Here is a 25,921-nt window from a genome sequence, read left to right as displayed (position 1 = left end):
CTTTGAAGAAACAAAAATACCTAAGCATTTGTATTTTTAAAAAAAATTCCAAGATAATTCTATTATGCATCTAGATTTTTTTAAGTGATTACAGGTTTTTCTATTAAATGATAGTTTTGGTGATATTGTTGTTGTTGTTCAGTTGCTCAGTCATGTCCAATTCTTTGCAACCCCATGGACTGCAGCCCGCCAGTCTTTGGTGATATAAAATTCTATTATTTTCTGTTGACCAATCATGATACAATGGTATTAAAATGAATACTAGTTACATAATCACAATAGTAAAAGATGTTTATCAGTTTTCACAATCAATAGCCAGACAAAAAATAAAAGATAATTACAATTGCAAGCTATAATGAAAACATGATTAACCTAACAATATAAAATAATTGCATACAATTTGGGTGGTTAAATAGAGTGATGAGGTAAGTGGAAGTGTGCATGCACATGTTTTCATATACCTAGCTGGTCTATGTCTTTTGGTTGGTGCATTTAATCCATTTACAGTTAAGGTAATTATTGATATGTATGATCCTATTACCATTTCCCTAATTGTTTTGGGTTTATTTTCTGTAAGTCTTTTCCTTCTCTTGTTTCCTGCCTAGAGAAGTTCCTTTAGCATTTGTTGTAAAGCTAATCTGATGGTGCTAAATTCTCCTTTGCTGGTCTGGAAAGCTTTGATTTCTCCATCAAATCTGAATGAGAGTCTTGCAGGGTAGAGTATTCTTGGTTGCAGGCACCTCTGGCTTGTAGAGTTTCTGTTGAAAAATCAGCAGACAGCCTTATGGGCATTCCCTTGTATTTTATTTCTCATTTTTTCCTTGTTGCTTTTAATATTTTATCTTTGTCTTTAATTTTTTCAGTTTGATTATTATTTGTCTTGGTGTGTTCCTCCTTGGGTTTAACCTGCCTGAGACTCTCTGTGCTTCCTGGACTTGGTTGACTATGTCTTTTCCCATGTCAGGGAAGTTTTCAGCTATTGTCTCTTCAAGTATTTTCTCAAGTCCTTTCTCTCAATCTTCTACTTAGGGGACCCCTATAATGCAAATATTGGTGTGTTTAATATTGTCCCAGAGGACTCTTGGGCTATATTCATCTTTTTTCATCCTTTTTTCTATATTCTGTTCTGAAGCAGTGTTTTCCACCATTCTTTCCCCCAGGTCACTTGTCTATTCTGCCTCAGTTATTCTGCTACTGATTCCTTCTAGTGTATTGTTTGTTCTATTTTTTCTTTAGTTCTTCTAGGCCTTTAGTAAACATTTCTTGCATCTTCTCCATTATTTCCCAAGATTCTGGATCATTTTCACTATCATTATTCTGAATTCTTTAGGTGGGAGGTTGTCTATCTCCACTTCTTTTAGTTGTTTCTGGGTTTTATCTTGTCCCTTCATCTGGGACATAACTCTCTGCTTTTTCATCCTAATTAACTTCCTGTAATGTGGTTTTTGTTCTAGCCAGGCTGTGGGATTATAGTTCTTCTTGCTTCTATCTGTCCTCTGGTGAATGAGGCTAAGAGGCTTGTATAAGCTTCCTGATGAGAGGGACTGATGGTGGGGGAAACTGGGTCTTTCTCTGGTAGGCAGGGCCTTGTTCAGTAAATCTTTAATCCAATTAGCTGTTGATAGGTGGGATTGTGCTCCCTCTCTATTAGTTGTTTGGCCTGAGGTGGCCCAGCCATGGGGTCTACAGACTCTATGGTAGGGTTAATGGCAACCTCCAAGAGAACTAAGGGGCATCTTCTAGGACTGCTGCTGCCAGTGCCCCTGTCCCTGTGATAATCCCCTGCTGACTCATGCTTCCACAGGTGACCCTCCAACACTAGTAGTTAGGTCTGTCTTGGTCTCCTGTGGGATCACTGCTCCTTTCCCCTGGGTCTTGGCATGCACAAGATTTTGTTTGTGCCCTCAAAGAGTGGAGTCTTTGTTTCCCCCAGTCCTGTGGAAGTCCTGTAAGTAAATCCTGCTGGCCTTCAACGTCAGATTCCCTGGGAATTCCCAGCCCTGATGTAGGGCTCAGAACCTTCACAACAGTGAGAGAACTTCCTGGTATTATTGTTCTCCACTTTATGTTTCACCCACCTAGCAGGTATAGGATTTGATTTTATTATGATTGTGCTCTTCCTACCATCTTGCTGTGGTTGGATGTGGAGCATCTTTTTTGTGTGTGTGGGGGTTCTAGCATCCTCTTGTCGATGGTTGTTCAACAGCTAGTTGTGGTTTTCGTGCTCTTAAAGGAGGAGATGAGCACATGCTCTTCTGCTTCACCATCTTGAACCAGAAGACCAAATTATTTTCATTCTTCAACTTGCTGATGTGGTGTATCGCACTGATTGATTCACAAATCCTCAAGTTCCTTTTGATCATGGCGTGTGATCCTTTTAAAATATCTTTGTATTTGATTTGCTTGTATTTTGTTGAGGAAGTTTGCTTCTATGTTCATCAGTGATATTGGCCTGAAATTTTCTCTTTTTTGTGGTATCTTTACTGGTTTTGGTACCAGGGTGATGGTCATCTCATAGAATGAGTTTGGGAATATTCTTTTCTCTGCAATTTTTTGAAAGAGTTTCAGAAGGATAGGTGTTAACTCTAAAAATTAGGTAAAATTTACATGTGGAGTCATCTGGTCCTGGACGTTTATTTGTTGGGAGATCTTTAATCACATTTTCAATTTTAGGCCTTGTGATTGATCTATTTATAATGTCTATTTCTTCCTTGTCCATTCTTTGGAGATTGTCGCTTCCTAAGAATTTATCCCTTTCTTCCAGGTTGTCCATTTTATTGGCATATAGTTGCTTGTAGTAGTCTCTTGTGATCTACTGTATTTTTGTGGCATTTTATGTTGTAACTTATCCTTTTTCATTTCTAATTTTATTGATTTGAGCCTTATCCTCTTTTACTTTTTGAGGCTGGATAATGGTTTACCAATTTTGTTTATCTTTTCAAAGAACCAGCTTTTACTTTCACTGATCTCTTTCATCGTGTACTTCATTTCTATCTCATTTATTTCTGCTCTTATCTTTATGATTTCTTTCCTTCTATTGACTTTGAGTTTGTTTGTTCTTCTTTCTTTTTTTTTTTTAGGTGTAAGATTGAGTTGTTTATGAGATATTTCCCTTGTTTCCTGTGGAAGGTTGCATGCTATAAACTTTCCTCATAGAAGTGCTTTTGCTGCATCCCACAGGTTTTGGAAGACCATGTTTTAGTTTTCATTTTCTGTATTTTTTATCTCCTGTTTGATTTCTTCAGTGATCTATTCATTGTTTTTTAACCCATTGTTTAGCCTCTAAGTATTTTTAACAGTTCTTTTCTTGTAGTTTATTTCTAATCTCATAGCATTATTGTCAGAAAAGATCCTTGATACAATTTCAATTTTCTTGCATTTTCCAAGGCTCACCTTGTGGCCCAGCATGTGAATCCTGGAGAATGTTCCAAGTCCACTTGGGAAGACTGTGTATTCTGTTGCTTTCAGAAGGAATGCTCTATAAATATCAGTTAAGTCTATCTGGTCTAATATGTCATTTAAGGCCTGTTTTTTATTGATCTTCTGTCTGGATGATATGTCCATTGATAAAATTGGAGTATTACAGTTACCCAGTATTATTGAGTCACTGTATATTTCTCCTTTCATGGCTGTTAATATTTGCCTTATATATTGGGTTGATGCTATATTGAGTTCATACATATTTACAATTGTTATACCTTCCTCTTGGATCAATCCCCTTAATGTTTATATAGTGTCCTTCCTTCTCTCTTTTAACAGTCTTTATTTTAAAGTTTATTTTGTCTGATATGAGTATTGCTACTGCAGTGCTCTTTTGATATCCATTTGATTGAAATACCTAATTGCATCTCCTCACTTTCAGTCTGTATGTTCCCCAAGATCTGAATTGGATCTACATTAGACAGGATATATATGTCTTTTTTTATATTATTTTATTTTTAAACTTTACAATATTGTATTAGTTTTGTCAAATATCGAAATGAATCCGCCACAGGTATACCCGCGTTCCCCATCCTGAACCCACCTCAGTCCATGTCTTTTGGTTGCAGCATTTAATCCATTTACATTTAAGGAAATTGTCAATATGTATGTTCCTATTGCCATTTTCTTAAATTTTTTTTTTTTGGATTTTTTTTTTGTAGGTCCTTTTTCTTCCCTTCCTCTTTTGTTCTCTTGCGATTTAAAGACTAACTTTTTTTTGTGTCACCACATTTTTATTAATTTATTTTAATTGGAAGATAATTACTTTACAATATTGTGATGTCTTGTTATACATCAACATGAATCGGCCATAGGGATACATGTGTTCCCCCATCTTGAACCTCCCTCCCTGCTCCCGCCCCACCCTATCCCTCTGGGTTGTCCCAGAGTATGGGCTTTGGGTGCTTACTCCATGCATGGAACTTGTACTGAGCATCTATTTTACATATGGTAATATACATGTTTCTTTTTGTTTTGTTTTGTTTTGTTTACTTTACAATATTGTATTGGTTTTGCCATACATCAACATGAATCCACCATTGGTGTACACGTGTTCCCCATCCTGAACGCCCCTCCTACTTCCCTCCCCATACCATCCCTCTGGATCATCCCAGTGCACCAGCCCCGAGCAGCCTGTATCATGCAGAGAACCTGGACAGGCGATTCATTTCACATATGATATTATACATGTTTCAATGCCATTCTCCCAAATCATCTCACCCTCCTCCTCTCACACAGAGTCCAAAATACTGTTCTATAGATCTATGTCTTTTTGCTGTCTCGCATACAGGGTGATCATTACCATCTTTGTAAATTCCATATATATGTGTTAGTATACTGTATTAGAAAGCATCATATGAACAAAGCTACTGGAGGTGATGGAATTCCAGTTGAGCTATTTCAAATCCTGAAAGATGATGCTGTGAAAATGCTGCACTCAATATACAGGCAAATTTGGAAAACTCAACAGTGGCCACAGGACTGGAAAAGGTCAGTTTTCATTCCAATCCCAAAAAAGGTACTGCCAAAGAATGCTCAAACTACCACACAATTGCACTCATCTCACAAGGTAGTAAAGTAATGCTCAAAATTCTCCAAGCCAGGTTTCAGCAATACGTGAACCGTGAACTTCCAGATGTTCAAGCTGGTTTTAGAAAAGGCAGAGGAACCAGAGATCAAATTGCCAACATCTGCTGGATCATCGAAAAAGCAAGAGAGTTCCAGAAAAACATATATTTCTGCTTTACTGACTATGCCAAATCCTTTGACTGTGTGGATCACAATAAACTGCGGAAAATTCTGAAAGAGATGGGAAAACCAGACCACCTGATCTGCCTATTGAGAAATTTGTATGCAGGTCAGGAAGCAACAGTGAGAACTGGACATGGAACAACAGACTGGTTCCAAACAGGAAAAGGAGTACGTCAAGGCTGTATATTGTCACCCTGCTTATTTAACTTATATGCAGAGTACATCATGAGAAACGCTGGGCTGGAAGAAGCACAAGCTGGAATCAAGGTTGACAGGAGAAATATCAATAGCCTCAGATATGCAGATGGCACGACCCTTATGGCAGAAAGTGAAGAGGAACTAAAAAGACTCTTGATGAAAGTGAAAGAGGAGAGTGAAAACTTTGGCTTAAAGTCAACATTCGGAAAATGAAGATCATGGCATCCGGTCCCACCACTTCATGGGAAATAGATGGGGAAACAGTGAAAACAGTGTCAGACTTTATTTTTGGGGGGCTCAAAAATCACTGCAGATGGTGATTGCAGCCATGAAATTAAAAGATGCTTACTCCTTGGAAGAAAAGTTATGACCAACCTAGATAGCATATTGAAAAGCAGAGACATTACTTTGCCAACAAAGGTCTGTCTAGTCAAGGCTATGGTTTTTCCAGTGGTCATGTATGGATGTGAGAGTTGGGCTGTGAAGACAGCTGAGGGCCAAAGAATTGATGCTTTTGAACTGTGGTGTTGGAATAGACTCTTGAGAGTCTCTTGGACTGCAAGGAGATCCAACCAGTCCATTCTAAAGATCAGTCCTGGGTATTCTTTGGAAGGAATGATGCTAAAACTGAAAGTCTAGTACTTTGGCCACCTCATGTGAAGAGTTGACTCATTGGAAAAGACTCTGATGCTGGGAGGAATTGGGGGCAGGAGGAGGAGGGGACAACAGAGGATGAGATGGCTGGATGGCATCACCAACTCGATGGACGTGAATTTAAGTGAACTCCAGGAATTGGTGATGGACAGGGAGGCCTGGCATGCTGCAGTTCATGGGGTCGCAACGAGTCGGACACGACTGAGCAACTGAACTGAACTAAACTGATTCTGTATTGGTGTTCTTCTTTCTGGCTTACTTCATTCTGTATAATAGGCTCCAGTTTCATCCAGTCAAGATTCAAAGGTATTCTTTTTAATGGCTGAGTAATACTCCATTGTGTGTATGTACCACGGCTTTCTTATCCATTCATCTGCTGATGGACATCTAGGTTGCTTCCATGTCCTGGCTATTATAAACAGTGCTGCGATGAACATTGGAGTACACGTGTCTCTTTCAACTCTGGTTTCCTCGGTGTGTATGCCTAGCAGTGGGATTGCTGGGTCATAAGGCAGTTCTATTTCCAGTTTTTTAAGGAATCTCCACACTGTTCTCCATAGTGGCTGTACTAGTTTGCATTCCCACCAACAGTGTAAGAGGGTTCCCTTTTCTCCTCACCCTCTCCAGCATTTATTGCTTGTAGACTTTAGTATAGCAGCCATTCTGAGTGGCGTGAGACGATACCTCACTGTGGTTTTGATTTGCATTTCTCTGATAATGAGTGATGTTCAGCATCTTTTCATGTGTTTGTTAGCCATCTGTATGTCTTCTTTGGAGAAATGTCTGCTTAGTTCTTTGACCCATTTTTTGATTGGGTCATTTAGTTTCTGGAATTGAGCTACAGGGTTTGCTTATATATTTTTGAGATTAATTCTTTGTCAGTTGCTTCATTTGCTATTATTTTCTCTCATTCTGAAGGCTGTCTTTTCACCTTGCTTATAGTTTCCTTTGTTGTGCAGAAGCTTTTAATTGTAATTAGGTCCCACTTGTTCATATTTGCTTTTATTTCCAATATTCTGTGAGGTGGGTCATTAGGGTCCTTCTGTGATTTATGTCGGTGAGTGTTTTGCTTATGTTCTCCTCTAGCACTTTTATAGTTTCTTATTTTAAGTTTAGATCTTTAATTCATTTTGAGTTTATTTTTGTGTATGGTGTTAGAAAGTGTTCTAGTTTCATTCTTTACAAGTGGTTGACCAGTTTTCCCAGAACCACTTGTTAAAGAGATTGTCCTTTCTCCATTGTATATTCTTGCCTCCTTTGTCAAAGATAAGGTGTCAATAGGTGCATGGGTTTATTTCTGGGCTTTCTATTTTGTTCCATTGATCTATATTTCTGTCTTTGTGCCAGTACCATACTGTCTTGATGACTGTGGCTTTGTAGTAGAGCCTGAAGTCAGGCAGGCTGATTCCTCCAGTTCCATTCTCCTTTCTCAAGATTGCTTTGGCTATTCAAAGTTTTTTGTATTTCCATACAAATTGTGAAATTATTTGTTCTAGTTCTCTGAAAAGTACCATTGATAGCTTGATAGGGTTGCACTGAATCTATAGATTGCTTTGGGTAGTATACTCATTTTCAATATATTGATGCTTCCAATCCATGAACACAGTATACTTCTCCATCTATTAATGTCCTCTTTGATTTCTTTCACCAGTGTTTTATAGTTTTCTATATACAGGTCTTTAGTTTCTTTAGGTAGATATATTCCTAAGTATTTTATTCTTTTCATTGCAATGGTGAATGGAATTGTTTCCTTAATTTCTCTTTCTGTTTTCTCCTTATTAGTGTATAGGAATGCAAGGGATTTCTGTGTGTTAATTTTATATCCTGCAACTTTACTATATTCATTGATTAGCTCTAGTAATTTTCTTGTGGAGTCTTTAGGGTTTTCTATGTAGAGGATCATGTCATCTGCAAACAGTGAGAGTTTTACTTCTTCTTTTCCAATTTGGGTTCCTTTTATTTCTTTTTATGCTCTGATTGCTGTGGCCCAAACTTCCAAAACTATGTTGAAGAGCAGTGGTGAAAGTGGACACCCTTGTCTTTTTCCTGACTTTAGGGGAAATGCTTTCAATTTTTCACCATTGAGGATAATGTTTGCTGTGGGTTTGTCATATATACCTTTATTATCTTGAGGTATGTTCCATCTATTCCTTCTTTCTGGAGGGTTTTTTTTCATAAATGGGTGTTGAACTTTGTCAAAGGCTTTCTCTGCATCTATTGAGATAATCATATGGCTTTTATTTTTCAATTTTTTAATGTGGTGAATTACACTGATTGATTTGCAGATATTGAAGAATCCTTGCATCCCTGGCATAAAGCCCACTTGGTCATGATGTATGATCTTTTTAACGTGTTGTTAGATTCTGATTGCTAGAATTTTGTTAATGATATTTGCATGTATGTTCATCAGTGATATTGGCCTGTAGTTTTCTTTTTTGTGTCATCTTTGTCAGGTTTTGGTATTAGGGCGATGGTAGCCTCATAGAATGAGTTTGGAAGTTTACCTTCCTCTGCCATTTTCTGGAAGAGTTTGAGTAGGATAGGTGTTAGCTCTTCTCTAAATTTTTGGTAGAATTCAGCTGTGAAGCCATCTGGACCTGGGCTTTTGTTTGAAGATTTCTAATTATAGTTTCAATTTCTGTGCTTGTGATGGATCTGTTTAGATTTTCTATTTCTTCCTGGTTCCGTTTTGGAAAGTTGTACTTTTCAAAGAATTTGTCCATTTCTTCCCAGTTGCCCATTTTGTTGACATATAATTACTAATAGTAGTCTCTTATGATCCTTTGAATTTCTGTGTTGTCTGTTGTGATCTCTCCATTTTCATTTACAATTTTATTGATTTGATTTTTCTCCCTTTGATTCTTGTTGAGTCTGGCTAATGGTTTGTCAATTTTTTTTTTATCCTCTCAAAGAACCAGCTTTTGGCTTTGTTGATTTTTGCTATGGTCTCTTTTGTTTCTTTTGCATTTATTTCTGCCCTAATTTTTAAGAGTTCTTTCCTTCTACTAACCCTGGGGTCCTTCATTTCTTCCTTTTCTAGTTGCTTTAGGTGTAGAGCTAGGTTATTTATTTGACTTTTTTCTTGTTTCTTGAGGTATGCCTGTATTGCTATGAACCTTCCCCTTTGCACTGCTTTTACAGTGTCCCACAGGTTTTGGGTTGTTGTGTTTTCATTTTCACTCACTTCTATGCATATTTTGATTTCTTTTTTTATTTCTTCTGTGATTTGTTGGTTATCCAGCAGCGTGTTGTTCAGCCTCCATATGTTGGAATTTTTAGTGTTTTTTTTTTTCTCCTGTAATTAAGATCTAATCTTACTTCATTGCGGTCAGAAAAGATGCTTGGAATGATTTCAATTTTTTTGAATTTACCAAGGCTAGATTTACGGCCCAGGATGTGATCTATCCTGGAGATGGCTCCGTGTGTGCTTGAGAAAAAGATGAAATTCACTGTTTTGTGGTGAAATGTCCTATAGATATCATTACATCTTACTGGTCTATTGTATCATTTAAAGTTTGTGTTTCCTTGTTAATTTTCTGTTTAGTTGATCTATCCATATGTGTGAGTGGAGTATTAAAGTCTCCCACTATTATTGTGTTATTGTTAGTTTCCCCTTTCAAACATGTTACCATTTTTCTTACATATTGCGGTGCTCCTATTTTGTGTGAATATATGTTTATAATTGTTAAATATCTTCTTCTTGTATTGATCCTTTGATCATTATGTAGTGTCCTTCTTTGTCTCTTTTCACAGCCTTTGTTTTAAAGTCTATTTTATCTGATATGAGTATTGCTACTCCTGCTTTCTTTTGGTCTCTATTTGCGTGGAATATCTTTTTCCATCCCTTCAGTTTCAGTCTGTATGTGTCCCTTGCATTGAGGTGGGTCTCTTATAGACAACATATATAAGGGGTCTTGTTTTTTGTCCACTCAGCCAGTCTTTGTCTTTTGGTTGGGGCATTCAACACATTTACATTTAAGGTAATTATTGATAAGTATGATTCCATTGCAATTTACTTTATTGTTTTGGGTTCAAGTTTATACACCCTTTCTGTGTTTCCTGTCTAGAGAAGATCCTTTAACATTTGTTGGAGAGCTGGTTTGGTGGTGCTGAATTCTCTCAGGTTTTGCTTGTCTGTAAAGCTTTTGATGTCTCCTTCATATGTGAATGAGATCCTTGCTGGGTACAGTAATCTGGGCTGTAGGTTATTTTCTTTTGTCACTTTAAGTATGTCCTGCCATTCCCTCCTGGCCTGAAGAGTTTCTATTGAAAGATCAGCTGTTATCCTTATGGGAATCCCCTTGTTTGTTATTTGTTGTTTTTCCCTTGCTGTTTTTAATATTTGTTCTTTGTGTTTGATCTTTGTTAATTTCATTAATATGTGTCTTGGGGTGTTTCACCTTGGGCTTTTCCTGTTTGGGACTCTCTGGGTTTCTTGGACTTGGGTGATTATTTCCTTCCCCATTTTAGGCAAGTTTTCAACTATTATCTCCTCAAGTATTTTCTTATGGTCTTTCTTTCTGTCTTCTTCTGGGACTCCTATGATTCGAATGTTGGGACATTTAACATTGTCCTGGAGGTCTCTGAGATTGTCCTCACTTCTTTTAATTCGTTTTTTCTTTTTTCCTCTCTGATTCATTTATTTCTACCATTCTATCTTCTACCTCACTAATCCTATCTTGTGCCTCTGTTATTCTACTGTTGGTTCCCTCCAGAGTGTTTTTGATATCATTTGTTTCATTATTCATTATATATTGACTCTTTTTTATTTCATCTAGGTCCTTGTTAAAACCTTTCTTCTCAATCCTTGTCTCCAGGCTATTTATCTCTGATTCCATTTTGTTTTCAAGATTTTGGATAATTTTCAATATCATTGTTCAGAATTCTTTATCAGGTAGATTCCCTGTCTCTTCCTCTTTTGTTTGGTTTGGTGGGCATTTATCCTGTTCTTTTACCTGCTGGGTATTCCTCTGTCTCTTCGTCTTGTTTATATTGGTGTTTTGGGGGTGGCCTTTCTGTATTCTGGCAGTTTGTGGAGTTCTCTTTATTGTGGACTTTCCTCACTGTGGGTGGGGTCCTACGTGTAGCTTGACAAGGTTTCCTGGTTAGGGAAGCTTGTGTCGGTGTTCTGGTGGGTGGAGCTGGATTTCTTCTCTCTGGAGTGCAATGAAGTGTCCAGTAATGAGTTGTGAGATGTCAGTGTGTTTTGAGTGACTTTGGGAAGCCTGCATATTGAAGCTCAGGGCTATGTTCCTGTGTTGCTGGAGAACTTGTGTGGTATGTCTTGCTCTGGAACTTGTTGGCCCTTGGGTGGTGCTTGGTTTCAGTGTAGGTATGGAGGCGATTGATGACCTCCTGTCGATTAATGTTCCCTGGAGTCAGGAGTTCTCTGGTGTTCTCAGGATTTGGACCTAAACCTCCTGCTTCTGGTTTTCAGTCTTATTTTTACCATAGTCTCAAGATTTCTCCATCTATACAGCACCTTTGATAAAATATCTAGGTTAAAGATGAAAAGTTTCTCCACAGTGAGGAACACCCAGAGAGGTTCACAGAGTTAGAGAAGAGAAGAGGGAGTAGGGAGATAGAGGTGACCAGGATGAGATGAGTTGGAATCAAAAGAGGAGAGAGCAAGCTAGCCAGTAATCAATTCCCTATGTACTCTCCACAGTCGGGAACACTCAGAGAGGTTTACTGAGTTACATAGAGAAGAGAAGAGGAAGGAAGGAGACATTGGTGGCTGGGAGGATAAAGGGGGGAATCAAAAGGAGAGAGACAGATCCAGCCAGTAATCAGTTTCCTAAGTGTTCTCCACCATCTGGAACACATAAGGAGATTCACAGATTTGGGTAGAGAAGAGAAGGGGGAGGAAGTAGATAGAGGCGACCTGATGGAGAAAAAAGGAGAGTGTAAAGGGGGAGAGAGCAGTCAAGCCAGTAATCTTGCTTCCAAGTTAAAATGGGTACTTAAGACTGTGTTCTTAAAGGTACAAAATTCATAACAAATACCAAAAAGAAGACAGGGAGGCCTGACGTGCTGTGATTCATGGGGTCACAAAGAGTCAGACACTACTGAGAGACTGAACTGAACTGAACCAAAAAGCAAAGATTAAATATCCAGAGTAGAGGTTGGATTTTCAAAAATACAGTATTAAAGAAAAAAAAATAACAAAGTCACAAAAATTATGAAATATATATATATATGAAGTTTGCTTTAAAAATAGGGTATTTTTTGCAAAAAAAATTTTGTAGGTTATAAAAATGAAAATTAAAGGAGTAATAGAAGACTTAAAAATTGAAAAAAATGTTTTTTTTTTAATTAAAGAATGATAGTAAAAATATATCTAGGACTTTCTCTGGTGTTGTGGGCAGTGTGGGGTCAATTCATTTTTGGATAGTTCCTTGATCTGGCTTATATTTCTCATATCTATAGGCCCCTTTCTATGTAGTCGGTACTAACTGCAGGGTTTTTATCTGTTGCTCCTGTCACTTCTACGGAGGTTCAGTCTGGTTTATCTTCTTCTGTTTGCTGGTCTCTTCAGTGTCTAATTTCCGCCCTGACACAAAGGGGGGAGGTGGTGGACAATTTTTTTAGGCTCGCTTGTTCAGTCGTGCTGTCGGGAGGGAGGGACGCTGCAAACAAATAACACTGGCATGTGCTCTCAGTGTCTTGGCCTCACTGGGTTTGCCCCCGACTCACGGTGTGTGTGCTTTTCCTGTCTACACTGCTTAGGCTCTAGGTTGCTCTGCCAGGAACTGTCTGAGGCCAGCCCTGGGTTGTATGCACTTCCCAGGTCTAAGCCACTCGGGTTCAGGTACTCGGGTAGTCCTCAGTGGTGCAGACTCAGTTGGGCCTGCGTTTTATGTCCTTCCCAGGTCCAAGCAGGTCAGGTGACCAGGTGTTTGGTGAGCACAGTTGCTGCGACTTATTGCCTCCCCAGTCCCTGCCACTTGGTTTTCTGGGTGTACAACTGGCACACCTTCTCAAGCGGATGTTGACCATTCAGAATGCCAAGAAGTCTTGGTTAGCAATGAAGCCTGCTTGCAATTTGGTAGATAATGCCTCTGTGGGGCCGCAATTGCCCCCTTCCGGCTCTGGCTGCCCTCGCCTGCCTGTCACGGGGGAGGGGAGGTAGGGGGTGGGCCTGTCTGCACCCAGCTAGCTCTGCTTAGTCCTTTGTTCTGTGAGCAGTCTTGACAGTGTCTTAGGTTAGGGCTTTTCGCATAGCTCTAGTCAGTCCTTTGTTCTGTGAGTGGGCCTGGCGGTGTCTTAAGTTAGTGCTTTTCACGTGGTAGCTATCCCACAATCTAGTTTGCTATCCCAAGTTAGTTCCCTCAGATTGCCCTCAGGGCATTCAGGCCCAGTCCTTACTCGAAGCAATGCAGCCCGCGCCTCCCTGCTCAACCCCCACTTGCTAGTGGGGGATGCGGGTGTCTGTGCTGCTTCTCCGCTGGGGGAGTTACCATTGGGCTCGTAATCTGTGGGGTTTAATTATTTATTTATTTTTCCTCCCAGCTTTGTTGCCCTCTGTGGTTCCAAGGCTCGCCCAGACTGGTCAGTGAGAGTGTTTCCTGGTGTTTGGAAACGTCTCTCTCTTTCAATAATCCCTTCCCAGGACAGAGCTCCGTCCCTACCTCTTTTGTCTCTCTTTTTGTCTTTTATATTTTTTCCTACCTCCTTTCGCAGACAATGGGCTGCTTTTCTTGGTGCCTGATGACCTCTGCCAGCATTCAGAAGTTGTTTTGTGGAATTTACTCAGCATTCAAATGTTCTCTTGACGAATTTGTGGGAGAGAAAGTGGTCTCCCTGTCCTATTCCTCCACCCTCTTAGGACCGCCTCTAAAGACTAACGTTAGTGTAGCATTTGCTTTCCTTTTTCTTTTTTGTTTGTGTATCAATTGTAGATTTTTGGTTTATGATTACCATGAGAATTTTATATAGCAGTCTATATATAAACAAAACTATTTTAAGTTACTGGTATTTTAATTTCAATTCAATTCAATTTCTTTAAATTCAATGCAATTCTTATTTCCTGCATTTGTGTTCTCCTCTTCTCATGGTTTTTGGTTTTGATATCATACTTGTGTGTGGATGATTTCTTAATCTTACTATATGTTTACCTTTATCTGTGAGCTCTTCAATTTGTTATGTTCTTGTTTCTAATAATGGCCTTTTCTTTGTTGCTTAGGGAAATTCCTTTAGCATTTGTTGCAAAACAGGTCTAGTGATTAGCTTTTGCTTGTCCATAACATTTTTATTTCTCCATTACATCTGAAGGAGATCCTTACTGGATGAAGCATTCCTGGTTATAGGTTCTTTCCTGTCATCATTTTAAATATATTTTGCACTGCCTCCTGATAAGAAATGAGCTGATAAACTTATGGTACTTCCCTTGTATGTTATTTGTTGCTTTCCCCTTGTTCTCTCTAATATTGTTTCTTTGTCTTTAATTTTTATCAATTCAATCACTATGTGTCTCATAGTGTTTCTCCTTGGGTTTATCCTGCCTGGGACTCTCTACATTTTCTAGACTTAGGTGATTGTTTTCTTTCCCATGTTAGGGAAGTTTTCAACTATTATCTCTTTCACTGTTTTCTCAGGTCTTTTCTATATATATTCTCCTCCTCTGCTGCTGCTAAGTCACATCAGTCATGTCTGACTCTGTGTGACCCCAGAGACGGCAGCCCACCAGGCTCCCCCGTCCCCAGGATTCTCCAGGCAAGAACACTGGAGTGGGTTGCCATTTCCTTCTGTAATGCATTTAGGTGAAAAGTGAAGTCACTCAGTCGTGTCCGACTCTAGCGACCCCATGGACTGCAGCCTACCAGGCTCCTCCGTCCATGGGATTTTCTAGGCAAAAGTACTGGAGTGGGATGCCATTGCCTTCTCCGATTCTCCTCTGGGACCTCTATAATGTAAATGTTGGTGCATTTGACATTGTACCAGAGATCTCTCTGTCTTTCCTCATATCTTTTCCTTCTTTTTTCTTTATTCTATTCCATGGCAGTGATTTCCACCAGTCTGTCTTCCAATTCACTTCTCTATTCTTATGCTTCAGCTATTCTGCTATTGATTCCTTCTAGTATATTTCTCATTTCAGTTATTATATTATTCATTTCTGTTTGTTTGTTCTTTAGCACTTCTGGAAAAGTGAAAGTGTTAGTTGCTCAGTCGTGTCTGACTCTCTGTGATCCCATAGACTGTAGCCTGCCAGGCTCCTATGTCCATTGAATTACCCAGGCAAGAATACTGGAGTGGGTAGCCATTCCCTTCTCCAGGGTATGTTCCCGATCCAGAGATTGAACCTGGATCTCCCACATTTGCAGGTTGATTCTTTGCTGTCTGAGCCACCAGGGAAGCCCTTAGTTCTTACAAGTCTTTGTTAAACATGTCTTGTATCTTCTCAGTCTGTGCCTCCATTATTTTTTTTGAGAACTTGGATCGTCTTCACTACCATTACTCTGAATTTCTTTTCCAGTAGATTGCCTATCTTTGCTTCATTTAGTTTTTCTTCTGAGGTTTATTCTTGATCTTCTCTCTAGGACATACTCCTCTGCCATCTCATCTAACTTTCTGTGATAGCAGTTTCTTTTCTGCAGGATGCAGGGTTATATTTCTTCTTGCTTCTTCTATCTGTCCTCTGCTGGATGAAGCTGGTAAGAGGCTTGTGTAGGCTTCCTGTGGGAGGACCTGGTTTCTGCCCAGTGATGAGTGCAGCTGGGTCTTGTCCCTCTGTTGAGCAGAGCTGTGCTCAGGAAGATTTTATTTAAGTGGCCTGTCTGCTGATGAATGGGGCTGTGTACCTGTTCTGTTGGTTGTTTGGCCTGAAACATCCCAGCACTAAAGCCTACTGGCTATTGGGTAGGACTAGTTCTTGTGGGAGAATGGAGGCCTCCAGGAGGGCTCATGCCAATGAGTGCTCACCAGAGCTGCTGCTGCCAGTGTCATTTTCCCTGCAGTGAGCCACATCCACTCCCTACCTCCAAAGAAGACCCTCTAGTACTAGCAGGTAGGTCTTTCTCAATCTCTTATGAGGTCACTGCTTTTTTCTTGGTGCACGCTAGACCTTGTGGATGCCCTCCAAGAATGGAGTTTCTGTTTCTCCAGTCCTGTGGAATTCCTGCACTCAAACCCTGCTGTCCTTCAAAATCAGAATCTCTGGGGGATCCTCCTACCATTGATAGGCCCCAAGTCTGTGAAGCCTGACATGGAGATCAGGACTTTCACTCCTATGGGAGAACTTCTATGGTATCAATATTTTCCAGTTTGTGAGTCACCCACCTAGCAGGTGTGGGATTTTATTTTATCATGATCACACCTCTCCTACTGTCTTATTGTGGCTTCTTCTTTGTCTTGGATAAAGGAAATCTTTTATTTTTTTTTTCAGGTACCAACAGTTTTTTGTCAATGGTTGTTCAGCAGTTAGTTGTCATTTTGGTGTTTTTATGAGAAAGGGCGAGCTCCCATCCTACTCTGTCATCTTGCTGGCAAGTCCTAACTTCCTATGTTTTGGAAAACAAAATAGACTCATTATACATTTCCACCTATATCCTTAGTCCTTATAGAAAGCATATCTATCCCCTAATTCAGACTATTTTGATTTCTTGGATCCTTAACAACCCAAATAAGTGAGTTCTTCTTCACAATTAAAATGATTTGCAATTTGTTTACTCCAACAAAATGCTATCAGTAATGTGAAGTCCCCAAATTTAGATTAACATAGATGCTCTTCTTTGTATATCTTCAAAAATGTTCCCACACTCTTCTGGGAAACAAATTCCAGAATTAAGTTCATCTCCTAAGATGATTTTAGTTCCAAATGCCATAAAGTAAACAAACTCTAACTTCTCACCCGGCTGATCAAAGTTGGCCCTAGCATCTCCTTTGATTAGAATTGTTAGAAATACTAAGTATACCTGACTACCCCCCAAGATATTACTTATAAAAATGTTTGTGATTTGTTCAGATAGGACAAATAACAAAGTAAAAATAAATGTTTCATTTCTCAAGAGATTATCCAAGTGGTGTACAGCTGGAGGTGGGCCCAACAAGGAAAAGGTTGGGTGGAAACCACGGATACTTGTAAATGATGACTGGATAACCTAAAAAGAAGCTAAACTTAAGCAAGTTATTGACCTATTTTGGTGATTCACTATAATATACAAAATTGATATGCCTGTCAAGATCAGAATTTTAAACTGGCATATCAAGGTAACCTTGTCCTTAAACCTAATTTTCCCAAGAGTCACTGTTTCAATAATTAAGCTGTCATTTTAATTCTACAGAATATCTTAGCTTGAGATAACTGCATATCCAAAAATATGCCACAGATTGTTTCAAGGCTCTCTTTCTAAGAGCCCTAAGCTCTCCTTAGTACTTACTGGTGGCTTTATTCTTTCTCCAGATTCTTTCTTTGGCCTCTGCCATTATTACCTTTCTCTGTGAAACAGAAGATTCACTGGATAGGAGGCTAGTGCTAGATTGTGGATGGAACTGCCTGGAATTTAGGGTGGGGTCTTGATTATAGTTACTTACAGACTCTTGAGAAATCAAACAACAAGGTCTAAAATGAGTAGTTCAATACAGATCACCAACAGGCACATGAAAAGGTACTCAACATCATTCATTATTACAGAAATTAAAATCAAAACTACAAGGAGGTATCATCTTGCACCAGTCAGAATGGCCATCATCAAAAAATCTACAAACAATAAATGCTGGAGAGGATGTAGAGAAAAGGGAACACTCCTACACTGTTGATGGAAATTTAAATTGATACAGCCACTATGGAGAACAGTATGAAGGTTCCTTTAAAAACTAAAAATAGAGTTACCATATGTATGGTGTGTAATCCATACCAATCCTCAGCATACATCCAGAGTTACCATATGTATGGTGTGTAATCCATCCCAATCCTCAGCATACATCCAGAAAAAACACTAATTTGAAAAACATATATGCACCCCAATGTCATAGCAGCACTATTTACAATAACCAAGAAGCACAGAAGCAGCCTAAATGTCCATCAACAGATGATGGATAAAGAAAATCTGGGGTATGCATGTACACACACGCATAGAAACACAATGGAATATTACTCAGTCATAAAAATCTTGAAATAATGTCATTTTCAGCAACATGGATGGACATAGAGATTATCATACTAAGTGAAGTCAGACAGAGAAAGACAAATATCATGTTACCACTTATATGTGGGATCTTTAAAAAATGATACAAATGAACTTATTTACAAAACAGAAATAGACTCACAGATGTAGAAAACAAACCTATGGTTATCAAATAGGAAAGGAGGGGAGGAATAAATTATGAGTTTGGGATTAACAGATACCCACTACTATATACAAATAGATAAACAATAAGGACCTACTGTATAGCACAGGGAATTATATTCTCTATCTATAATAACTAAAATGGAAAATAATCTGAAAATAAATATATATTATATCCATATATATACATATGTATATGTATATATAAAACAATCACTGTGCTATACATCTGAAATTAACATAACATTGTAAGTCAACTGTATTTCAATTTTAAAAATGACTGGTTGGGCAGTGGTGTGTAAGATGATGTTGAAAAGAAAGAGCCTGAAATTAAGGACGCATGAAAGACATCTCCAGGAATTACAAACAGTTCAGCATGGTTGAAATACAAAGTACATGTGAAAGGTAGGAGATTATTGTTAAGTCATCTACATCTGAGGTAATTAGAGTCAGGATAGAAGAAGCAGCAGTAGGAAAGAAAAGGAATTGAGTGGAAAAAGACCAAGACTTGGTGTCAGATTGTATAAATGTTAGCTGGAACTGGAGCAAAATTGCAAAGCCACATCCTTTCTCTCTTCACCCCCAGCTTCCCACATTTGTGCTGTTTTCCCTATATTTAATTTTAACTTCAGTGTCATCAGATCTCAGATTTCTATTACCTTCCTCTCTTTTTCTCTTTCCCCATGAGTTTTAGCAAAACCCTCCCAGACTTCTACCATCTAACTAGATGACACGGTCTGATAAATTTGTCATTTTAACAGAAGTAAAAGCCTCTTAAAAATTCTGAAGAGTAGATTCTGGCCCTCAGCTAAGATATGGACAGATGAATTGTTGGTCCTGGAACTTTAAAGCCATATGATCGAGCTGGATGAGCATCACATATGAGATGATTTTTTTTAAAGGGACCAACAGGAGGAGGTCCTAAGATGGCAGAGGAATAGGATGGGGAGACCACTTTCTCCCCCACAAATTAATCAAAAGAACATTTGAAAGCTGAGTAAATTCCACAAAACAACTTCTGAATGCTGGCAGAGGACATCAGGCACCCAGAAAAGCAGTCCATTATCTTCATACTGCTACTGCTAAGTCACTTCAGTCATGTCTGACTCTGTGCGACCCCATAGACGGCAGCCCACCAGGCTCCCCCGTCCCTGGGATTCTGCAGACAATAACACTGGAGTGGGTTGCCATTTCCTTCTCCAATGCATGAAAGTGAAAAATGAAAGTGAAGTCGCTCAGTTGTGTCCGACCCTCAGTGACCCCATGGACTGCAGCCTTCCAGGCTCCTCCATCCATGGGATTTTCCAGGCAAGAGTACTGGAGTGGGGTGCCATTGCTTTCTCCGTTGTCTTCAAAAGGAGGTAGGAAAAATATAAAAGATAAAAAGAGACAAAAGAGGTAGAGATGGGGCTCCAACCTGGGAAAGGAGTTTTTAAAAAGAGAGAAGTTTCCAAACACCAGGAAACACTCTCACTGCTGAGTCTGTGGCGAGCCTTGGAACCACAGAGGGCAACATAGCCGAGAGGAAAAATAAATAATTAAAATGCACAGATTACGTGCCCAACGGTAATTCCCCCAGCAGAGAAGCAGCGCAGACACATGCATCCGCCACTAGCAAGCGGGGGTTGGGCAGGGAGGCCTGGGCTGCATTGCTTAGAGTGAGGACCAAGCCTGAATGCCCCAAGGGCAATCTGAGGGAACTACCTTGGATAGCAAACCAGACTGTAGGATAGCCACCACGCAAAAAGCCCTAACGTAAGACACTGTTGGAACTGCTCACAGAACAAAGGACTGAGCAGAGCTAGCCCAGCCCAGCCCCCTTCCTGCTGACATGCAGGCAAGGGCAGCCACAGCCAGAAGGGGGCAATCACGGCCCCAGAGAGGGATTATCTATGAAACTGCAAGTAGGCTTCGTTGCTAACCAAGACTTCTTGGGATTCTAGACAGTCAATATCTGCCTGAGAAGGTGTGCTGGTTGTACACCCAGAAAACCAAGCAGCAGGGACAGGGGAGGCAATAAGTCGCAGCAACTGTGCTCGCTAAACACCTGGTCACCTCAGCTGCTCGGACCTAGGAAGGGCATAAAACACAGGCCCAACCGAGTCTGTGCCTCTGAGGACTACCCGAGTACCTGAATTCAGCAGCTTAGACCTGGGAAATGCATACAACCTAGGGCTGGGCTCAGTTCCCGGCAGAGCAGTCTAGAGCCTAAGCAGTATAGACAGGGAAAGCACACACACTGTGAGCAGGGGGCCAACTTAGTGTGGCTGAGACACTGCGAGCACCTGCCAGTGTTATTCGTTTGCAGTGTCCCTCCCTCCCCACAGAATGACTGAACAAGTGAGCCTAAAAAAGTGTCCACCACCGCCCCCTTGTGTCAGGGCTGAAATTAGACACTGAAGAGACCAGCAAACAGAAGAAGCTAAAACAGAGGGAACCTCCCTGGAAGTGACAGGTGCAATAGATTAAAACCCTGTAGTTAGTACTGACTACATAGGAAGGGGCATATAGATATTGAGAAATATAAGCCAGATCAAGGAACTATCCAAAAATAAACCGACCCCACACTGCCCACAACAACACCAGAGAAAGTCCTAGATATATTTTTACTATTTTTACTATCATTCTTTAATTTTTTTAATTTTTTTTATTTTAAGTCCTCTACTACTCCTTTAATTTTCATTTTTATAACCTACTATGACTTTGCAAAAAAAAAAAAGAGACCCTATTTTTTAAAGCAAACTTCATATATATATATATATATATATATATTATAATTCTTGTGACTTTGTTGTTTTTTGTTTGTTTGTTTGTTTAATATTGTATTTTTGAAAATCCAACCTCTACTCTAGATTTTTAATCTTTGCTTTTTGGTATTTGTTATCAATTTTGTACTTTTAAGAACCCATTCTTCATTAATCATTTTTGCTTGGGAGTGAGATCACTGGCCTGATTGCTCACTTCCCCTTTGGATTCTTTTTTTTCTCCACCAGGTAGCCTCTATCTCCTCCCTCCCTCTTCTCTTCTCTACCCAACTCTATGAATCACTTTGTGTGTTCCAGACTGTGGAGAACACTTAGGGAACTGATTACTGACTCTGTCCTTTTGATTCCCCCATTTTATCCTTCTGACCATCTCTATCTCCTTCCTCCCTCTTCTCTTCTCTGTATAATTGCTTGAACATCTCTGAGTAGTCCAGACTGTGGAGGGCACATAGGGAAGTGATTACTGGCTAGCTTGCTCTCTCCTCTTTTGATTCCAACTCATCTCATCCTGGTCACCTTTATCTCCCTACTCCCTCTTCTCTTCTCCATGTAACTCTGTGTACCTCTCCGGGTGTCCCTCACTGTGGAGAAAATTTCATCTTTAACCTAGATGTTTTATCAAAGGTGCTGTATAGATGGAGAAATCTTGAGACTATGGTAAAAATAAGACTGAAAACCAGAAGCAGGAGGTTTAGGTCCAAATCCTGAGAACACCAGAGAACTTCTGACTCCAGGGAACATTAATCAACAGGAGGTCATCAATCGCCTCCATACCTACACTGAAACCAAGCACCACCCAAGGGCCAACAAGTTCCAGAGCAAGACATACCACACAAATTCTCCAGCAACACAGGAACATAGCCCTGAACTTCAATATGCAGATTGCCCAAAGTCACTCAAAACCCATTGACATCTCACAACTCATTACTGGACACTTCATTGTACTCCAGAGAGAAGAAATCCAGCCCCACTCACCAGAACACCGACACAAGCTTCCCTAACCAGGAAACCTTGTCAAGCCACCCATAGGACCCCACCCACAGTAAGGAAACTCCACAATAAAGAGAACTCCACAAACTGCCAGAATACAGAAAGGACACCCCAAGCACACCAATATAAACAAGACGAAGAGACAGAGGAATACCCAGCAGGTAAAAGAACAGGATAAATGCCCACCAAACCAAACAAAAGAGGAAGAGACAGGGAATCTACCTGATAAAGAATTCTGAACAATGATAGTGAAAATTATCCAAAATCTTGAAAACAAAATGGAGTCACAGATAAATAGCCTGGAGACAAGGACTGAGAAGAAAAGTCTAACAAGGACCTAGACGAAATAAAAAAGAGTCAATATATAATGAATAATGAAATAAATGATATCAAAAACACTCTGGAGGGAACCAACAGTAGAATAACAGAGGCACAAGATAGGATTAGTGAGGTAGTAGCCTGGAGACAAGGATTGAGAAGAAAAGTCTAACAAGGACCTAGACGAAATAAAAAAGAGTCAATATATAATGAATAATGAAATAAATGATATCAAAAACACTCTGGAGGGAACCAACAGTAGAATAACAGAGGCACAAGATAGGATTAGTGAGGTAGAAGATAGAATGGTAAGAAATAAATGAATCAGAGAGGAAAAAAGAAAAACGAATTAAAAGAAATGAGGACAATCTCAGAGACCTCTGGAACAATGTTAAATGCCCCAACATTCGAATCATAGGAGTCCCAGAAGAAGACAGAAAGAAAGACCATGAGAAAATACTTAAGGAGATAATAGTTGAAAACTTGCCTAAAATGAGGAAGGAAATAATCACCCAAATCCAAGAAACCCGGAGAGTCCCAAACAGGAAAAACCCAAGGTGAAACACCCCAAGACACATATTAATGAAATTAACAAAGATCAAACACAAAGAACAAATATTAAAAGCAGCAAGGGAAAAACAACAAATAACACACAAGAGGATTCCCGTAAAGATAACAGCTGGTCTTTCAATAGAAACTCTTCAGGCCAGGAGGGAATGGCAGGACATACTTAAAGTGACAAAAGAAAATAGCCTACAGCCCAGATTACTGTACCCAGCAAGGATCTCATTCACATATGAAGGAGACATCAAAAGCTTTACAGATTAGCAAAAGCTGAGAGAATTCAGCACCACCAAACCAGCTCTCCAACATAAGCTAAAGGATCTTCTCTAGACAGGAAACACAAAAAGGGTGTATAAACATGAATCCAAAACAATAAAGTAAATGGCAATGGGGTCATACTTATCAATAATTACCTTAAGCGTAAATGTGTTGAATGCCCTAAGCAAAAGACAAAGACTGGCTGAATGGATAAAAAAAACAAGACCCATAAATATGTTGTCTACAAGAGACCCACCTCAAAACAAGGGACACATACAGACTGAAAGTGAAGGGTTGGAAAAAGATATTCCAAGCAAATAGAGACTAAAAGAAAGCAGGAGTTGCAATATTCATATCAGATAAAATAGACTTTAAAACAAAGGCTGTGAAAAGAGACAAAGAAGGACACTACATAATGATCAAAGGATCAATACAAGAAGAAGATATAACAATTATAAATATATATGCACCCAACATAGGAGCACCACAATATGTAAGACAAATGTTAACATGTATAAAAGGGGAAATTAACAATAACACAATAATAGTGGGAGACTTCTCCAGGATAGATCACATCTTGGGCCATAAATCTAGCCTTAGTAAATTCAAAAAAAATGACATCATTTCAAGCATCTTTTCTGACCACAATGCAGTAAGCTTAAATCTCAATTACAGGAGAAAAACTACTAAAAATTCCAACATACGGAGGCTGAAAAACACACTGCTGAATAACGAACAAATCACAGGAGAAACCAAAAAAGAAATCAAAATTTGCATAGAAACTAATGAAAATGAAAACACAACAACCCAAAACCTGTGGGACACTGTAAAAGCAGTGCAAAGGGGAAGGTTCATAGCAATACAGGCATACTAAAGAAACGAGAAAAAAGTCAAATAAATAACCTAACTCTACACCTAAAGCAACTAGAAAAGGAAGAAATGAAGAACCCCAGGGTTAGTAGAAGGAAAGAAATCGTAAAAATTAGGGCAGAAATAAATGCAAAAGAAACAAAAGAGACCAGCAAAAATCAACAAAGCCAAAATCTGGTTCTTTGAGAGGATAAATAAAATTGACAAACCATTAGCCAGACTCATCAATAAACAAAGGGAGAAGAATCAAATCAATAAAATTGGAAACGAAAATGGAAAGATCACAACAGACAACACAGAAATTCAAAGGATCATAAGAGACTACTATCAGCAATTATATGCCAATAAAATGGACAACGGGGAAGAAATGGACAAATTCTTTGAAAAGTACAACTTTCCAAAATTGAACCAGGAAGAAATAGAAATCTTAACAGACCCATCAGAAGCATGGAAATTGAAACTAAAATCAGAAATCTTCCAGCAAACAAAAGCCCAGGTCCAGATGGCTTCACAGCTGAATTCTACCAAAAATTTAGAGAAGAGCTAAAATCTATCCCACTCAAACTCTTCCAGAAAATGGCAAAGGAAGGTAAACTTCCAAACTCATTCTATGAGGCCACCATCACCCTAATAACAAGACCTGACAAAGATGCCACAAAAAAAGAAAACTACAGGCCAATATCACTGATGAATATAGATGCAAATATCATTAACAAAATTCAGAATCCAACAACACATTAAAAAGATCATACATCATGACCACGTGGGCTTTATGCCAGGGATGCAAGGATTCTTCAATATCTGCAAATCAATCAGTGTAATACACCACATTAAAAAATTGAAAACTAAAAGCCATATGATTATCTAAATAGATTCAGAGAAAGCCTTTGACAAAGTTCAACATCCATTTTTTATTAAAAAAAAATCTCCAGAAAGCAGGAATAGATGGAACATACCTCAAGATAATAAAAGCTATATATGACAAACCCACAGCAAACATTATCTTCACTGGTGAAAAATTGAAAGCATTTCCCCTAAAGTCAGGAACAAGACAAGGGTGCCCACTTTCACCACTACTATTCAACATAGTTTTGGAAGTTTGGGCCACAACAATCAGAGCATAAAAAGAAATAAAAGGAATACAGATTGGAAAAGAAGAAGTAAAACTCTCACTGTTTGCAGATGACATGATCCTCTACATAGAAAACCCTAAAGACTCCACAAGAAAATTACTAGAGCTAATCAATGAATATAGTAAAGTTGCAGGATATAAAATCAACACAGAGAAATCCCTTGCATTCCTATACACTAATAATAAGAAAATAGAAAGAGAAATTAAGGAAACAATTCCATTCACCAATGCAATGAAAAGAACAAAATACTTAAGAATATATCTACCTCCTTTGTCAAAGATAAGGTGTCCATATGTGCGTGGATTTATCTCTGGGCTTTCTATTTTGTCCCATTGATCTATATTTCTGTCTTTGTGCCAGTACCATACTGTCTTGATAACTGTGGCTTTATAGTAGAGCCTGAAGTCAGGTAGGTTGATTCCTCCAGTTCCATTTTTCTTTCTCAAGATCGCTTTGGCTATTCGAGGTTTTTTGTATTTCCATACAAATTGTGAAATTATTTGTTCTAGCTCTGTGAAGAATACTGTTGGTAGCTTGATAGGGATTGCATTGAATCTATAAATTGCTTTGGGTAGTATACTCATTTTCACTATATTGATTCTTCCAATCCATGAACATGGTATATTTGTCCATCTATTAATGTCCTCTTTGA

General features: G+C 39.0%; 1 protein-coding gene across 2 annotated transcripts in view; it reads left to right on the top strand.

The window, feature by feature from the left end:
* CYSLTR1 (cysteinyl leukotriene receptor 1) overlaps nt 1–25,921 on the top strand; it is a 59,417-nt gene that overhangs the window by 19,603 nt on the left and 13,893 nt on the right. The window contains exon 2 of one of the 2 annotated variants that reach the window (XR_015159269.1): nt 3,388–3,500. The exons of the other annotated variant lie outside the window; for it this stretch is intronic. The gene's annotated coding sequence lies outside the window, so the exon portion shown is untranslated. Of the gene's footprint in view, nt 1–3,387; nt 3,501–25,921 lie in introns of those variants that run through there. 2 annotated transcript variants of the gene reach the window in all.

Source organism: Bos grunniens, chromosome X (assembly GCF_055505025.1).
Source record: "Bos grunniens cultivar Pamir isolate PY7600 chromosome X, Bosgru_T2T1.0, whole genome shotgun sequence".
NCBI classification, from domain to species: Eukaryota; Metazoa; Chordata; class Mammalia; order Artiodactyla; family Bovidae; genus Bos; species Bos grunniens.
The sequence above is the reverse complement of the archived record's forward strand: the minus strand, read 5'-3'. Positions and strand labels throughout refer to the sequence as shown.